The following is a 17,216-nucleotide window of genomic DNA, read 5'->3' as shown; positions in this document are numbered from 1 at the left end:
ACTCTACCCCCTCGGACTCTACCCCCTCGGACTCTACCCCCTCGGACTCTACCCCCTCGGACTCTACCCCCTCGGACTCTACCCCCTCGGACTCTACCCCCTCGGACTCTACCCCCTCGGACTCTACCCCCTCGGACTCTACCCCTCGGACTCTACCCCCTCGGACTCTACCCCCTCGGACTCTACCCCCTCGGACTCTACCCCCTCGGACTCTACCCCCTCGGACTCTACCCCCTCGGACTCTACCCCCTCGGACTCTACCCCCTCGGACTCTACCCCCTCGGACTCTACCCCCTCGGACTCTACCCCCTCGGACTCTACCCCCTCGGACTCTACCCCCTCGGACTCTACCCCCTCGGACTCTACCCCCTCGGACTCTACCCCCTCGGACTCTACCCCCTCGGACTCTACCCCCTCGGACTCTACCCCCTCGGACTCTACCCCCTCGGACTCTACCCCCTCGGACTCTACCCCCTCGGACTCTACCCCCTCGGACTCTACCCCCTCGGACTCTACCCCCTCGGACTCTACCCCCTCGGACTCTACCCCCTCGGACTCTACCCCCTCGGACTCTACCCCTCGGACTCTACCCCCTCGGACTCTACCCCCTCGGACTCTACCCCCTCGGACTCTACCCCCTCGGACTCTACCCCTCGGACTCTACCCCCTCGGACTCTACCCCCTCGGACTCTACCCCCTCGGACTCTACCCCCTCGGACTCTACCCCCTCGGACTCTACCCCCTCGGACTCTACCCCCTCGGACTCTACCCCCTCGGACTCTACCCCCTCGGACTCTACCCCCTCGGACTCTACCCCCTCGGACTCTACCCCTCGGACTCTACCCCCTCGGACTCTACCCCTCGGACTCTACCCCCTCGGACTCTACCCCCTCGGACTCTACCCCTCGGACTCTACCCCCTCGGACTCTACCCCCTCGGACTCTACCCCCTCGGACTCTACCCCCTCGGACTCTACCCCCTCGGACTCTACCCCCTCGGACTCTACCCCCTCGGACTCTACCCCCTCGGACTCTACCCCCTCGGACTCTACCCCCTCGGACTCTACCCCCTCGGACTCTACCCCCTCGGACTCTACCCCCTCGGACTCTACCCCCTCGGACTCTACCCCCTCGGACTCTACCCCCTCGGACTCTACCCCTCGGACTCTACCCCCTCGGACTCTACCCCCTCGGACTCTACCCCCTCGGACTCTACCCCCTCGGACTCTACCCCCTCGGACTCTACCCCCTCGGACTCTACCCCCTCGGACTCTACCCCCTCGGACTCTACCCCCTCGGACTCTACCCCCTCGGACTCTACCCCTCGGACTCTACCCCCTCGGACTCTACCCCCTCGGACTCTACCCCCTCGGACTCTACCCCCTCGGACTCTACCCCCTCGGACTCTACCCCCTCGGACTCTACCCCCTCGGACTCTACCCCCTCGGACTCTACCCCCTCGGACTCTACCCCCTCGGACTCTACCCCCTCGGACTCTACCCCCTCGGACTCTACCCCCTCGGACTCTACCCCCTCGGACTCTACCCCCTCGGACTCTACCCCCTCGGACTCTACCCCCTCGGACTCTACCCCCTCGGACTCTACCCCCTCGGACTCTACCCCCTCGGACTCTACCCCCTCGGACTCTACCCCCTCGGACTCTACCCCCTCGGACTCTACCCCCTCGGACTCTACCCCCTCGGACTCTACCCCCTCGGACTCTACCCCCTCGGACTCTACCCCCTCGGACTCTACCCCCTCGGACTCTACCCCCTCGGACTCTACCCCTCGGACTCTACCCCCTCGGACTCTACCCCCTCGGACTCTACCCCCTCGGACTCTACCCCCTCGGACTCTACCCCCTCGGACTCTACCCCCTCGGACTCTACCCCCTCGGACTCTACCCCCTCGGACTCTACCCCCTCGGACTCTACCCCCTCGGACTCTACCCCCTCGGACTCTACCCCCTCGGACTCTACCCCCTCGGACTCTACCCCCTCGGACTCTACCCCCTCGGACTCTACCCCCTCGGACTCTACCCCCTCGGACTCTACCCCCTCGGACTCTACCCCTCGGACTCTACCCCCTCGGACTCTACCCCCTCGGACTCTACCCCCTCGGACTCTACCCCCTCGGACTCTACCCCCTCGGACTCTACCCCCTCGGACTCTACCCCCTCGGACTCTACCCCCTCGGACTCTACCCCCTCGGACTCTACCCCCTCGGACTCTACCCCCTCGGACTCTACCCCCTCGGACTCTACCCCCTCGGACTCTACCCCCTCGGACTCTACCCCCTCGGACTCTACCCCCTCGGACTCTACCCCCTCGGACTCTACCCCCTCGGACTCTACCCCCTCGGACTCTACCCCCTCGGACTCTACCCCCTCGGACTCTACCCCCTCGGACTCTACCCCCTCGGACTCTACCCCCTCGGACTCTACCCCCTCGGACTCTACCCCCTCGGACTCTACCCCCTCGGACTCTACCCCCTCGGACTCTACCCCCTCGGACTCTACCCCCTCGGACTCTACCCCCTCGGACTCTACCCCCTCGGACTCTACCCCCTCGGACTCTACCCCCTCGGACTCTACCCCCTCGGACTCTACCCCCTCGGACTCTACCCCCTCGGACTCTACCCCCTCGGACTCTACCCCCTCGGACTCTACCCCCTCGGACTCTACCCCCTCGGACTCTACCCCCTCGGACTCTACCCCCTCGGACTCTACCCCCTCGGACTCTACCCCTCGGACTCTACCCCCTCGGACTCTACCCCCTCGGACTCTACCCCCTCGGACTCTACCCCCTCGGACTCTACCCCCTCGGACTCTACCCCCTCGGACTCTACCCCCTCGGACTCTACCCCTCGGACTCTACCCCCTCGGACTCTACCCCCTCGGACTCTACCCCTCGGACTCTACCCCCTCGGACTCTACCCCTCGGACTCTACCCCCTCGGACTCTACCCCCTCGGACTCTACCCCCTCGGACTCTACCCCCTCGGACTCTACCCCCTCGGACTCTACCCCCTCGGACTCTACCCCCTCGGACTCTACCCCCTCGGACTCTACCCCTCGGACTCTACCCCCTCGGACTCTACCCCCTCGGACTCTACCCCCTCGGACTCTACCCCCTCGGACTCTACCCCCTCGGACTCTACCCCCTCGGACTCTACCCCCTCGGACTCTACCCCCTCGGACTCTACCCCCTCGGACTCTACCCCCTCGGACTCTACCCCCTCGGACTCTACCCCCTCGGACTCTACCCCCTCGGACTCTACCCCCTCGGACTCTACCCCCTCGGACTCTACCCCTCGGACTCTACCCCCTCGGACTCTACCCCCTCGGACTCTACCCCCTCGGACTCTACCCCCTCGGACTCTACCCCCTCGGACTCTACCCCCTCGGACTCTACCCCCTCGGACTCTACCCCCTCGGACTCTACCCCCTCGGACTCTACCCCCTCGGACTCTACCCCCTCGGACTCTACCCCCTCGGACTCTACCCCCTCGGACTCTACCCCCTCGGACTCTACCCCCTCGGACTCTACCCCCTCGGACTCTACCCCCTCGGACTCTACCCCCTCGGACTCTACCCCCTCGGACTCTACCCCTCGGACTCTACCCCCTCGGACTCTACCCCCTCGGACTCTACCCCCTCGGACTCTACCCCCTCGGACTCTACCCCCTCGGACTCTACCCCCTCGGACTCTACCCCCTCGGACTCTACCCCCTCGGACTCTACCCCCTCGGACTCTACCCCCTCGGACTCTACCCCCTCGGACTCTACCCCCTCGGACTCTACCCCCTCGGACTCTACCCCCTCGGACTCTACCCCCTCGGACTCTACCCCCTCGGACTCTACCCCCTCGGACTCTACCCCCTCGGACTCTACCCCCTCGGACTCTACCCCCTCGGACTCTACCCCCTCGGACTCTACCCCCTCGGACTCTACCCCCTCGGACTCTACCCCCTCGGACTCTACCCCCTCGGACTCTACCCCCTCGGACTCTACCCCCTCGGACTCTACCCCCTCGGACTCTACCCCCTCGGACTCTACCCCCTCGGACTCTACCCCCTCGGACTCTACCCCCTCGGACTCTACCCCCTCGGACTCTACCCCCTCGGACTCTACCCCCTCGGACTCTACCCCCTCGGACTCTACCCCCTCGGACTCTACCCCCTCGGACTCTACCCCCTCGGACTCTACCCCCTCGGACTCTACCCCCTCGGACTCTACCCCCTCGGACTCTACCCCCTCGGACTCTACCCCCTCGGACTCTACCCCCTCGGACTCTACCCCCTCGGACTCTACCCCCTCGGACTCTACCCCCTCGGACTCTACCCCCTCGGACTCTACCCCCTCGGACTCTACCCCCTCGGACTCTACCCCCTCGGACTCTACCCCCTCGGACTCTACCCCCTCGGACTCTACCCCCTCGGACTCTACCCCCTCGGACTCTACCCCCTCGGACTCTACCCCCTCGGACTCTACCCCCTCGGACTCTACCCCCTCGGACTCTACCCCCTCGGACTCTACCCCCTCGGACTCTACCCCCTCGGACTCTACCCCCTCGGACTCTACCCCCTCGGACTCTACCCCCTCGGACTCTACCCCCTCGGACTCTACCCCCTCGGACTCTACCCCCTCGGACTCTACCCCCTCGGACTCTACCCCCTCGGACTCTACCCCCTCGGACTCTACCCCCTCGGACTCTACCCCCTCGGACTCTACCCCCTCGGACTCTACCCCCTCGGACTCTACCCCCTCGGACTCTACCCCCTCGGACTCTACCCCCTCGGACTCTACCCCCTCGGACTCTACCCCCTCGGACTCTACCCCCTCGGACTCTACCCCCTCGGACTCTACCCCCTCGGACTCTACCCCCTCGGACTCTACCCCCTCGGACTCTACCCCCTCGGACTCTACCCCCTCGGACTCTACCCCCTCGGACTCTACCCCCTCGGACTCTACCCCCTCGGACTCTACCCCCTCGGACTCTACCCCCTCGGACTCTACCCCCTCGGACTCTACCCCCTCGGACTCTACCCCCTCGGACTCTACCCCCTCGGACTCTACCCCCTCGGACTCTACCCCCTCGGACTCTACCCCCTCGGACTCTACCCCCTCGGACTCTACCCCCTCGGACTCTACCCCCTCGGACTCTACCCCCTCGGACTCTACCCCCTCGGACTCTACCCCCTCGGACTCTACCCCCTCGGACTCTACCCCCTCGGACTCTACCCCCTCGGACTCTACCCCCTCGGACTCTACCCCCTCGGACTCTACCCCCTCGGACTCTACCCCCTCGGACTCTACCCCCTCGGACTCTACCCCCTCGGACTCTACCCCCTCGGACTCTACCCCCTCGGACTCTACCCCCTCGGACTCTACCCCCTCGGACTCTACCCCCTCGGACTCTACCCCCTCGGACTCTACCCCCTCGGACTCTACCCCCTCGGACTCTACCCCCTCGGACTCTACCCCCTCGGACTCTACCCCCTCGGACTCTACCCCCTCGGACTCTACCCCCTCGGACTCTACCCCCTCGGACTCTACCCCCTCGGACTCTACCCCCTCGGACTCTACCCCCTCGGACTCTACCCCCTCGGACTCTACCCCCTCGGACTCTACCCCCTCGGACTCTACCCCCTCGGACTCTACCCCCTCGGACTCTACCCCCTCGGACTCTACCCCCTCGGACTCTACCCCCTCGGACTCTACCCCCTCGGACTCTACCCCCTCGGACTCTACCCCCTCGGACTCTACCCCCTCGGACTCTACCCCCTCGGACTCTACCCCCTCGGACTCTACCCCCTCGGACTCTACCCCCTCGGACTCTACCCCCTCGGACTCTACCCCCTCGGACTCTACCCCCTCGGACTCTACCCCCTCGGACTCTACCCCCTCGGACTCTACCCCCTCGGACTCTACCCCCTCGGACTCTACCCCCTCGGACTCTACCCCCTCGGACTCTACCCCCTCGGACTCTACCCCCTCGGACTCTACCCCCTCGGACTCTACCCCCTCGGACTCTACCCCCTCGGACTCTACCCCCTCGGACTCTACCCCCTCGGACTCTACCCCCTCGGACTCTACCCCCTCGGACTCTACCCCCTCGGACTCTACCCCCTCGGACTCTACCCCCTCGGACTCTACCCCCTCGGACTCTACCCCCTCGGACTCTACCCCCTCGGACTCTACCCCCTCGGACTCTACCCCCTCGGACTCTACCCCCTCGGACTCTACCCCCTCGGACTCTACCCCCTCGGACTCTACCCCCTCGGACTCTACCCCCTCGGACTCTACCCCCTCGGACTCTACCCCCTCGGACTCTACCCCCTCGGACTCTACCCCCTCGGACTCTACCCCCTCGGACTCTACCCCCTCGGACTCTACCCCCTCGGACTCTACCCCCTCGGACTCTACCCCCTCGGACTCTACCCCCTCGGACTCTACCCCCTCGGACTCTACCCCCTCGGACTCTACCCCCTCGGACTCTACCCCCTCGGACTCTACCCCCTCGGACTCTACCCCCTCGGACTCTACCCCCTCGGACTCTACCCCCTCGGACTCTACCCCCTCGGACTCTACCCCCTCGGACTCTACCCCCTCGGACTCTACCCCCTCGGACTCTACCCCCTCGGACTCTACCCCCTCGGACTCTACCCCCTCGGACTCTACCCCCTCGGACTCTACCCCCTCGGACTCTACCCCCTCGGACTCTACCCCCTCGGACTCTACCCCCTCGGACTCTACCCCCTCGGACTCTACCCCCTCGGACTCTACCCCCTCGGACTCTACCCCCTCGGACTCTACCCCCTCGGACTCTACCCCCTCGGACTCTACCCCCTCGGACTCTACCGTTTTTTTTTTTATAAATACAAACAATTAAAAGATACAAAATGAACATTTATTTATTTTTCACAAAACAAATTGCTACACACTTTTACAATAAAACAAAAATACATTACAAGTCAATCAACAGCATAAATACAAAACATTAACATCTATACAAAAGGGTAAAAAAAAAAGCAGGAATACGAAACCGTACGAAGTGAAACCACTAATTAGTTGAAAGTAGTATGAATAAAGAGGCAAAAGAGGATTAGTGGTAGTTTGACGATGTGGAGCAGGAGAGAGTTGTGACCAAGGCGGGTTGTGACAGAGGGAACCATCATGGAGGAGATAACGGAGGGAAAAGTGAGGGAGCACATGGCAGGAGGCCCCAACATGCTCACCAGGATGTAGGGCCATGGCACAGTCGATAAAAGGATAGGTGGACCTTTGGTAAATGGGCCAGGCAGAACCCGGGGGACAACCAACTCAGATGGAGCCATTAGATGTGGGGACCTAGGCAGAGCCGAAGACCCAAGGCAAGACCACTACACTGGAGGGCAAAGGCAGAACCATAGGGGTGGAGGGACAAAGCATAGCCGTAGGATCAGAAGTCTGTGGTGCAACCAGGGTGATAACTGACCAAGGTGGAGTCAGAGGGACAAGGGAGCCCGATACAGCGTGAGGGATAACTGTCCATGGTGGAGCTGATAGGTCGATAGAGTGAAAGTTAAGTCCGGAGCTTGGCATGAAAACAGATGATCAACACCTAGGCGGAACTGGTAATCTGGAAGCCAAAGGCGGACCCAAGGATTAAAGGGTGGCCAATGAAGGATGAGCCAAAGGGCTGAAAGGAGCCAGCGGACACAGGCCCCATTAACTAGATGGCATGGGTAGAGGAGGTGGGAGAAGGAGCATCAATGAGAGGCTTCATGCTGAGTAGGAAGGACATCAAAATGGAGTGCCTAAACAGCTGGAGGGGCCGTCCAACACAGGATAATGGGAACACAAAATAAACCAAAAGAGAATATAAACCTGACAAGTACTTTAAAGTAATTTTTTTAAAAAAGGGAAAAAAAAAGAAAAGAAAGGGTTGATTTTACAAATAGGGTATTACAAATTACACAAAGTAAAATCATTAAAAAGGGTAGAAAAAAAAAGGTTAACAAAAAGGTTAACAAAGGCTTTAAAAAACAGAACATCGAAACAGAAATATGGACAATAAACCAAGTACAAAAAGACTTTAAAATGAAAACAAACAAAACAAAGTGTAACAAAATACAAGAAAAGTTTACAACTTCCATAAAGCTTTACAATATTAGAAAGGGCAAACAATGGCATAAAAGGCAAACAGACAATGCAAGAAACAAGTTAAATGCATTTAAATAAAAAATTAAAAGCAGAAGTTAAAGTAAAGACCTAAATATACCATAAATGCAAAGACACAGACAAAAAGGGTCATAAAATAGAAATAAAAAGGATGAATTAAAAAAAAGGGACAAAGACAAATATGATCTTGAATGGAACAAGAGGCGAAGCCATGAATACAAAAAGCTAATTAGTACAATATAAATAAATAAAAAAATAAAATAAAAAACACTTAAGAAAAAAAAATTTCTTTGTGTGTGCGAGCCCTATATATTGTAGCTTAAGTGACTTTGATATGCATCTGCAGTTGATAGACTGTTGGGTTGCAGGGTTGAAATCTATCCTGGACAAGTCCCACCCACTGAAGTACCAACCAAGTCAAACACAAGTCCCACACACCCGAGTCCAACTGTTGAACACTTAAAAAGAAAGTTCTCCATTCATTTTCATGAACTTTCATGAATGTGAAGTAGCCAGTGAACCCGATAGCCATTCCATCAAGGTGGAGGAAAAAAATTCAAACAGGTTAAATGAAAATCGCAGCATCAGACACAAATACAAATGGGCACAAGAGCATAGAGAAAAATCAAAGCAGAAAAACGGCACAGTAAGACAGCCACTAATGCTAACATACAACAGGCAGTCAGAGAATAAAAAACAAGTGCATACATATACAAAATACACAAACAGTAAGGACAAAACATTTTATGCAGTACATTTCAATACAAAATACCTTTTAGGAAAAAGTAATGGGCAATGGGCATAAAATAGGCATAAAAGAGTCAATGGGACAGGGTCACAAACCAGCATAATGGCTAATAAGGCAAGGAGCATAAATTAAAGATGTATGGAAGACATTAAATCATAAAAAAAAAAAAAAATAGGCTTAGAAAAAAAAAAGCAAAAGACAAGAGCAGTCATAAATACAAATGCAAAGACAAGAGATAGGAACATAATAAATACAAAGACGGGAAAATCCACAAATACAAAAGCTCCATTGAGACAACAGACATAGATTAACAAATATTAAATTGGAAACATGAGGTGAAGTGAAGGCATAAATACAAAAGCAGCAATTTCAGGAGTATGGTGTTTATAAAGCTGTATAAGTAATTTGCTTTGTACAAGTATAAATAAAAAAAGCATTAGGGTTAGGTAACATTTGTAACATAGTAACATTTGTTTAAGAAGTTGCAAGCATGGTTAATGCATTGCATTTTTTTTTTTTTTCTACAATTAGTGCATTTCGGCCAGCTTTTTTGTTTCAAACACATTTGTCAATATTTTTCTTCTATACATGCATAAGGAAATACAACAGGCAATGTAATAATACTAATAAGTCAATACAAAAAGTAGGGCTGTGAAACGCTAAATCGTGATTAATCGCATCCAAATAAAAGTTTGTATACATAATATTAGAGTTAGGGTTGTACTGTGTATAAAACCTCGAGATAAACAAAAACACTAAAATTAGCGTAGATGCCATTCTTCTCATGATGTAACGAGTACATCAGGATTTATGGGAAGTGTTCCTGGTTCCAGCTGACCTAATCTATGCAGCCTAATCATTGAATTAAAGAAGTCTATAATGTGTTGTGTATGCTAGGTCAAATAAATGGGTCTTTAATCTGGCTTTGAACTGACAGAGTGTGTCTGCTTCCCGGACAATGTTAGGAAGACTGTTCCAAAGTTTTGGCGCTTAATAGGAAAAGGATCTACCGCCAGCAGTCGATTTTGATATTCTAGGTATTATTAACTGGCCGGAATTTTGAGATCGCAATAGACGTGAAGGACTATAATGCGTTAAGAGCTCGCTCAAGTACTGCGGAGCTAAACCATTTAGTGCTTTGTAAGTAATCAGCAATATTTTAAAATGTATACAATGTTTAATAGGGAGCCAGTGCAGTGTTTTGTTGTATAATATCAAGAAAATGCAATTACCTGCCTCCTTGTTTATTACAGATGCCTTTATTGTTACACATATTTAGCCAATGTATTGGATATAATGCATTGCATTCAATGTTGTTATTTATTTTGTTTGTAAAAGATGGCTTATATTGTTTTGGCATAGATGTACAGTAATTGGTTATGTATGTGTGACTGTGCCAACCCATGTTGAGAGGAGCAGAAAAGTGCGATTATGTGTGTGCGCTAGAGGACTCCTAGAACTTTAAATGAACTCAGCCATCTTAGTTGAGTTTACTGGAGTTCAAGGACATGAAGAGGTGGACTGCTGCATTTTGAACTAGCTGTAAGTTTGTTTATTAAGCGTGCAGGGCAACCACCCAGTAAAGCATTATAATAATCTAGCCTTGAGGTCATGAACGCATGGACTAATTGTTCCGCATTTGTCAATGAGAGCATATGGCATAATTTAGATATATTTTTAAGATGGAAGAATGCGGTTTTACAGATACTAGACACGTGACTTTCAAATGAAAGATTGGTATCAAAGAGCACACCCAGGTTCCTAACCGACGACGAAGACTTGACAGAGCAGCCATCAAGTGTTAGACAGTATTCTAGGTTATTATGTGAGGAAGTTTTTTGTCCAATAATTAGAATATCTGTTTTTTCAGAGTTAAGTAGTAGGAAATTACTAGTCATCCATTTTTTTATATCAGCTATGCATTCCGTTAATTTAGTGAATTTGTAAGTTTCATCTGGGCGTGAAGAAATATAGAGCTGAGTATCGTCAGCATAACAGTGAAAACTAATTCCATGTTTCCTAATGATATCTCCTAAGGGTAGCATGTACAGAGTGAACAGCAGCGGTCCTAGTACTGAGCCTTGTGGTACGCCATACTGAACTTGTGATCGATGAGACATCTCTTCATTTACTGCTACAAACTGATGACAGTCAGATAAGTATGATTTAAACCATGCTAAAGCAATTCCAATAATGCCAACATAATTTTCGAGTCTATTTAAAAGAATGTTGTGGTCGATAGTATCAAATGCAGCACTAAGATCAAGTAACACTAATAGCGAGACACAACCACGATCGGATGATAAGAGCAAATCATTTGTGCCTCTAATGAGAGCAGTCTCAGTACTATGGTACGGTCTAAATCCTGACTGGAAATCCTCGCAGATATAATTTCTTTCTAAAAAGGAATATAGTTGTGAGGATACTGCCTTTTCTAGTATCTTTGACAAAAAGGGTAGATTCGAGATCGGCCTGTAATTGACTAATTCTGTAGGATCAAGTTGCGGTTTTTTAACAAGCGGTTTAATCATAGCCAGCTTAAAAGTTTTCGGTACATATTCCTAGTGACAAAGATGAATTAAAGATATTAAGAAGAGGATCTGTGACCTCTGGAAGCATCTCTTTCAGTAGCTTAGTCGGTATAGGGTCTAACATACATGATGTCGATTTAGATGATTTAACGAGTTTAGTAAATTCTTCCTTTCTTATAGCAACGAATGAATAAAAATTCTCTTCAAGGAGACTACAATGCACTGCCTGATGCAATACTGTAGTAGACGGTTGCATAGTTATAATTTTCTCCCTGATATTATCAATCTTGTTAGTAAAGAAGTTCATAAAGTCATTACTGCTGTGCTGCTTGGAAACGTCTGGGGTTGAGGATTTATTTTTCGTTAGTTTAGCCACTGTTTCAAATAAATATCTAGGGTTTTGTTTATTTTCTTCTAATAGGGTTGAAAAATAAGCAGATCTAGCAGCTTTTAAGGCCTCTCTGTATGCAACCGAACTCTCATTCCATGAAATGCGAAATACCTCTAGTTGTGTTTTCTTCCAGTTGCGCTCCATCTCTCTGGCTGCTCTCTTAAGGGCCAGAGTGTGCTCGCTGTACCACGGCGTTGGACTATTTTCTTTAATCTTCTTTAAGCGCAAAGGAGCAACTGTGTCTAAAGTAGGGATGCACCGAATCCAGGATTCGGATTCGGCCGAATCCTGGGCTTTTTGACGGGGTTCGGTTTCGGCCGAACCTTAGATTTATTTTCCACCGAAACCGAACCCTAGACTTGCACTACACTGGTCGACGTCACACGGCCGTTGATTACGTGAAGGTGTTTACATAGAACCCGTTTGAATGTAGTAGGCTGTAAGAATCTGAAAATGGAACTCGTAAGCAAAAAAAGTTTTGTTTGGCAGTACTTTCAACTAAAAGAAGGCGATTCAAGTCGAGCTTTATGTTCAATTTGCAATGCCGATTTGTCTCGTGGCGGCAAGGACCCTAAGCAGTACACAACATCGCCGATGTTAAAACATTTGCGTCTAAAACATCCAAAAGAATACGAGTTGTGCATGAAGGAATCTACAGACAGCAGCCAAAATGCAGCAACTTCAGGTACGGCAGCTGGACAGTCACAGCTAAAAACGTGTGATAACCAGACGACCATTACTAGCTTTGCTAGCCCTACACCGAACAAACAGTGGCCCTCAGATCACACACGAGCTAAAGCCATTCATGCAGCAATTGGAAAAATGATAGCCATTGACTTGCAGCCCTATAGCATAGTGGAAGACACTGGATTCAACGAGCTACTCCATCTGCTCGAGCCACGTTACAAACTCCCCTCCAGGCGCTTTTTTGCCGACAAAATCATCCCTGAAATGCACAAGTCCATCAGTTCCCGCATAAAAGTGCACGTTGCCGAAGCACATGCTTTAGCATTTACATGCGACATATGGACTTGTGAGTACACTACACAGTCCTACATCAGTGTTACCTCACATTGGATTGATGATGATTTTAAGCGCACACATGCTATTCTTCAATGTAAAGCATTTGATGGAAGACACACCGCATTAAACATTGCTGATGCACTGCAAGAAATTATCCAAGCGTGGGACATACCTGTTAACAAGTGTCACCTGGTCTTGAGGGACAATGCTGCAAACATGCGGAAAGCCATGTCCGAGGCAGGAGTTCCAAGTGTTGGCTGTTTTGCGCACACGCTCCAGTTGTGCATCCACGACAGTCTTTTATCACAACAAAGTGTCTCTGACCTGATCGCACTGTCCAGGAAAACTGTTGGTCACTTTAAGCACTCTTCAAGTGCTCAATCAAGGCTTTCTGCTCTACAGCAGGAGTTGGGGCTGCCAAATCACCATTTAATCCAGGACGTGTCAACACGATGGAATTCGACATATCTGATGTTCGATCGTTTAACAGAACAAAAACGTGCCGTAAACATCTACGTGTCCGAAACAGATGGTATGCAACATATTCATGCACAGAGGTGGACTCTGATGGAGGATGTTCTCAAGGTGCTCAAACCCTTCGAGGAGTTAACTAGAGAAATAAGCGGAGAAAATGCATGCATATCCACTGTCCTGCCAGCTGTGATGATGTTGAAGCGCTATGTCCACAACGAAACAGACGATCATGGAATAAAGCAGATGAAAACCCGCTTGCTGAAATCTCTGCAGGATAGATTTGAGGGAAGCGAGCAGAATAGCCACTTAGTTGTGGCAACAAGTCTGGATCCCAGATATAAAATGAAATTTTGGGGGAGTGACACAGAACAGTGTCGATCAAAGTTGCTTGTGCAGGAGGCCGTTTCCCGTTTATCTGAATCCGATCACGACGCATCTGCTAGGCCTACTACTTCAACTGAACAGCCTGAGGAGGAACACGGCCCGACAGTTCACACTAAACGACACTGTTCAGGAATCTGGAGTGGCTGGGACGATCTGTACCGTAGCAATACAGAGGCAGTCACATCGGGTGCTGACGTGGAGATAAGCGTTTTTTTCGGTGAGCCTTTGATTCCTCTTAGAGAGGATCCTCTTCTGTGGTGGAAGACAAACCAGCAGCGTTTTCCACTGCTGGCAAAAACGGCAAAGATCTACCTCTGTGCGCCACCGACCTCTGTGCCCAGTGAAAGACTTTTCAGTACTGCTGGGGACATTCGTTCCCACACTCGCAACCGGCTGTCACCTGTTAATGCCGAGCGTCTTGTCTTTTTGAAAGGAAACTCTCATTTCATGTGAAAGGTTAGAGCTTTTCCGTTAATTTAATAATGATGCAGAAGATGTGTGTGATCTTCCGTAATATTATTCGTTTTATTTGGCTACTGTTCTAATCGTAGCCTACTGTTATAAACGAAAACTAAACAGCCCTACTATCCATGTTTAGCCTATTGAGTAAATGTTCAATAACATTAATTTCAGTTAAGTCACCAAACATATTCTGATTTAAAAAAAGAAAAACACTTTTCTTTGCATTGTTGCACTTTTATTGACAGGTTTTGGTTTGAACTTGGGTAAGCATAGGTAATTGTCAAAATAGTTTTTCCCACTTGTCATCCTGGCATAATGTTGCTGCTTATTCTTTTTTTATTCTTTTTTTTTTTTTTTTTCAGTTTATAAAATAAAATGAAATAAAAATACACTGCTGTGGACGTTGTTTACTTCATTAATGTGTTTTACTGTGTTAATGGAATAAGGATGCGAGTAGGATTCGGTATTCGGTTTCGGATTCGGCCGAATCTTAAACAGTGGATTCGGTATTCGGCCGAACCCCAAAAATCTGGATTCGGTGCATCCCTAGTCTAAAGTGCTGGAAAAGAGAGAGTTAAAAGTTTCTGTTGCAATATCGAGTTCTTCTAAGCTATCTGGGATGCTGAGATGAAACTGATCAGGAAGATTATTAATAAAGCAATCTTTAGTGGCAGAAGTGATAGGTCTAACATATTTATAACACGGAGTCGGCTTTGCAGCCTTGGCTAAATGAAGTTTACACGAGACTAGATAATGATCTGAGATGTCATCGCTCTGCTGCAGAATTTCAAAGGCATCAACATCGATTCCATGTGATAATATTAGATCTAGAGTATGATTACGACAATGAGTAGGTCCTGACACGTGTTGTCTAACTCCAATAGAGTTCAGAATGTCTTTAAATGCCAATCCCAATGCATCTTTTTCGTTATCTACATGTATATTAAAATCACCAACAATTAGGACTTTATCTGCAGCCAGTACTAACTCTGAATGAAAATCAGCAAATTCTTTGATAAAGTCTGTATGGTGCCCTGGTGGCCTGTATACGGTAGCCAGCACAAATGTTAAATATGATTTATCATTTACACTAGATAGTGTTACATTTAGCAACAACACTTCAAAAGAATTATATTTAAAACAAGACTTCTCAGTAATTCTGAGGATATTACTATAAATTACAGCAACACCTCCCCCTTTGCCTTTCAGACGAGGTTCATGTTTATAACAGTAATCTTGCGGGGTGGACTCATTTAAAGTAATATAATTGTCTGGTTTTAACCAGGTTTCTGTCAAACACTAGCCTGGCAAGCCAGACCTACATCAAGATGTTGGGTCTGGCAACTCACCATAGACACGGCTCAATCCGAGGGGCGGGATAAACAGCTGGCTTTAAAATTACCTCTGCACGCAATAGGACAGCGCTTCAACCAACCAGAGCATTTTCCCAGCAGCGGAACTAGTTGATAGATTCAACTTTTGCCATATCTGGCCGGCAAAACTACGAACACATCTTCCTTTTTTTAAGAATGACTTAAGTGCCGTTCTATGCTCTTTTCTCAAAGAAAAACCTAACTCCAAGTCCTCCAGAGTCGCGGACAAAGCCGATTCGAAAGATGTTCGCCAGAAGCAGCCGCCATTCTTTGTTTTCAAGTGGCAGGTAACCGTCGCAACTCTGTCGTCATTATGTTAAGCCCGCCCCGCCTACTCTATACACGACGTGATTGGCCTGACCCAATTTAGGTTTTTGCAGCTCGAAAGTCAATGGAGAGTTGCTAGACTACCCTGGCTGCAAAATACATTTTGCTGCCGCTAGGGTGCGTCTAGATTTCTAGGCTAGACAAACACAGCACATCTAGAATATAGTCTGTAATCATATCATTAACAATAAGTGCTTTTGACGTAACCCACTGCGCAATGTGACGTCGTAGTGACGTCATTTTCATGTAATTTTTGGACGTCCAAATTTGGTCCATTGAAGGGGTTGTTTTGTAACGCCAGGCGACGTCTTTTTTCGACGTCTTCCGCACGTCTAATGTTGACGTCCGTCCACAAAAGTTTGTTTGTGGGAACAAGGAAGGAGACGGGGTCGGCTTGCTGTGGATTGTGTGTTTTATTAGATACGTCTTTTTCAAAAAATAATCGCGCTCAGACAAAACAGTGGCTTCTCCTACACACACACACACACACACACACACACACACACACACACACACACACACACACACACACACACACACACACACACACACACACACACACACACACACACACACACACACACTTATTCTTGCTTTACCTGGGGATCGAACTCGTGATCTTATGTTACAAGCGCCAACACTCTACTGTTTGAGCTACAGCATCAGACTTTTGTACACGTCTTCAGTTATCAGTCTAAACATGTTGAACAATGATTATTAAATCAAATAACAAAATTGTTGATAAATGTGTTCACACCAAACACGAAGAGAGTGAGATAATTTCTGATTCGCGTTTAGGCTAAAAATAGGTTCGGCGCTTATCGCGGTTTGGAAAGAAACTGCATCTTGCAGTACATTTTAAATATAGCGATTTGGAAACGTGGATGGAGCAGTGAATAGGTTCAGTACACAGCAAAATGACATGACAAACTCGCGTTTTGGAAAAGAGCTCTTCATTTGTAAATTAAAAAAATATTAATAATCATCTAAATTTCCTGCACTGTCATAGACGTCCAAATGACGTCCAAAAAAAATTACCCAGTTCAGGTCCAATGTTGACCGTAAATATGACGTCCAAGTTGGGTCATGGTTGGACGTCCAAATAGTGGACCTAGTTTGGACGTCGAAAAAAATTACCCAGTTCAAAGGTCCAATGTTGAACGTAAATATGACGTCCAAGTTGGGTCATGGTTGGACGTCCAAATAGTGGACCTAGTTTGGACGTCGAAAAAAATTACCCAGTTCAAAGGTCCAATGTTGAACGTAAATATGACGTCCAAGTTGGGTCATGGTTGGACGTCCAAATAGTGGACCTAGTTTGGACGTCGAATTGATGTCCAG

This window comes from Squalius cephalus (genome assembly GCF_949319135.1).
Source record: "Squalius cephalus genome assembly, chromosome: 14".
Taxonomy (NCBI): domain Eukaryota; kingdom Metazoa; phylum Chordata; class Actinopteri; order Cypriniformes; family Leuciscidae; genus Squalius; species Squalius cephalus.
This window is presented reverse-complemented; position numbering follows the sequence as displayed.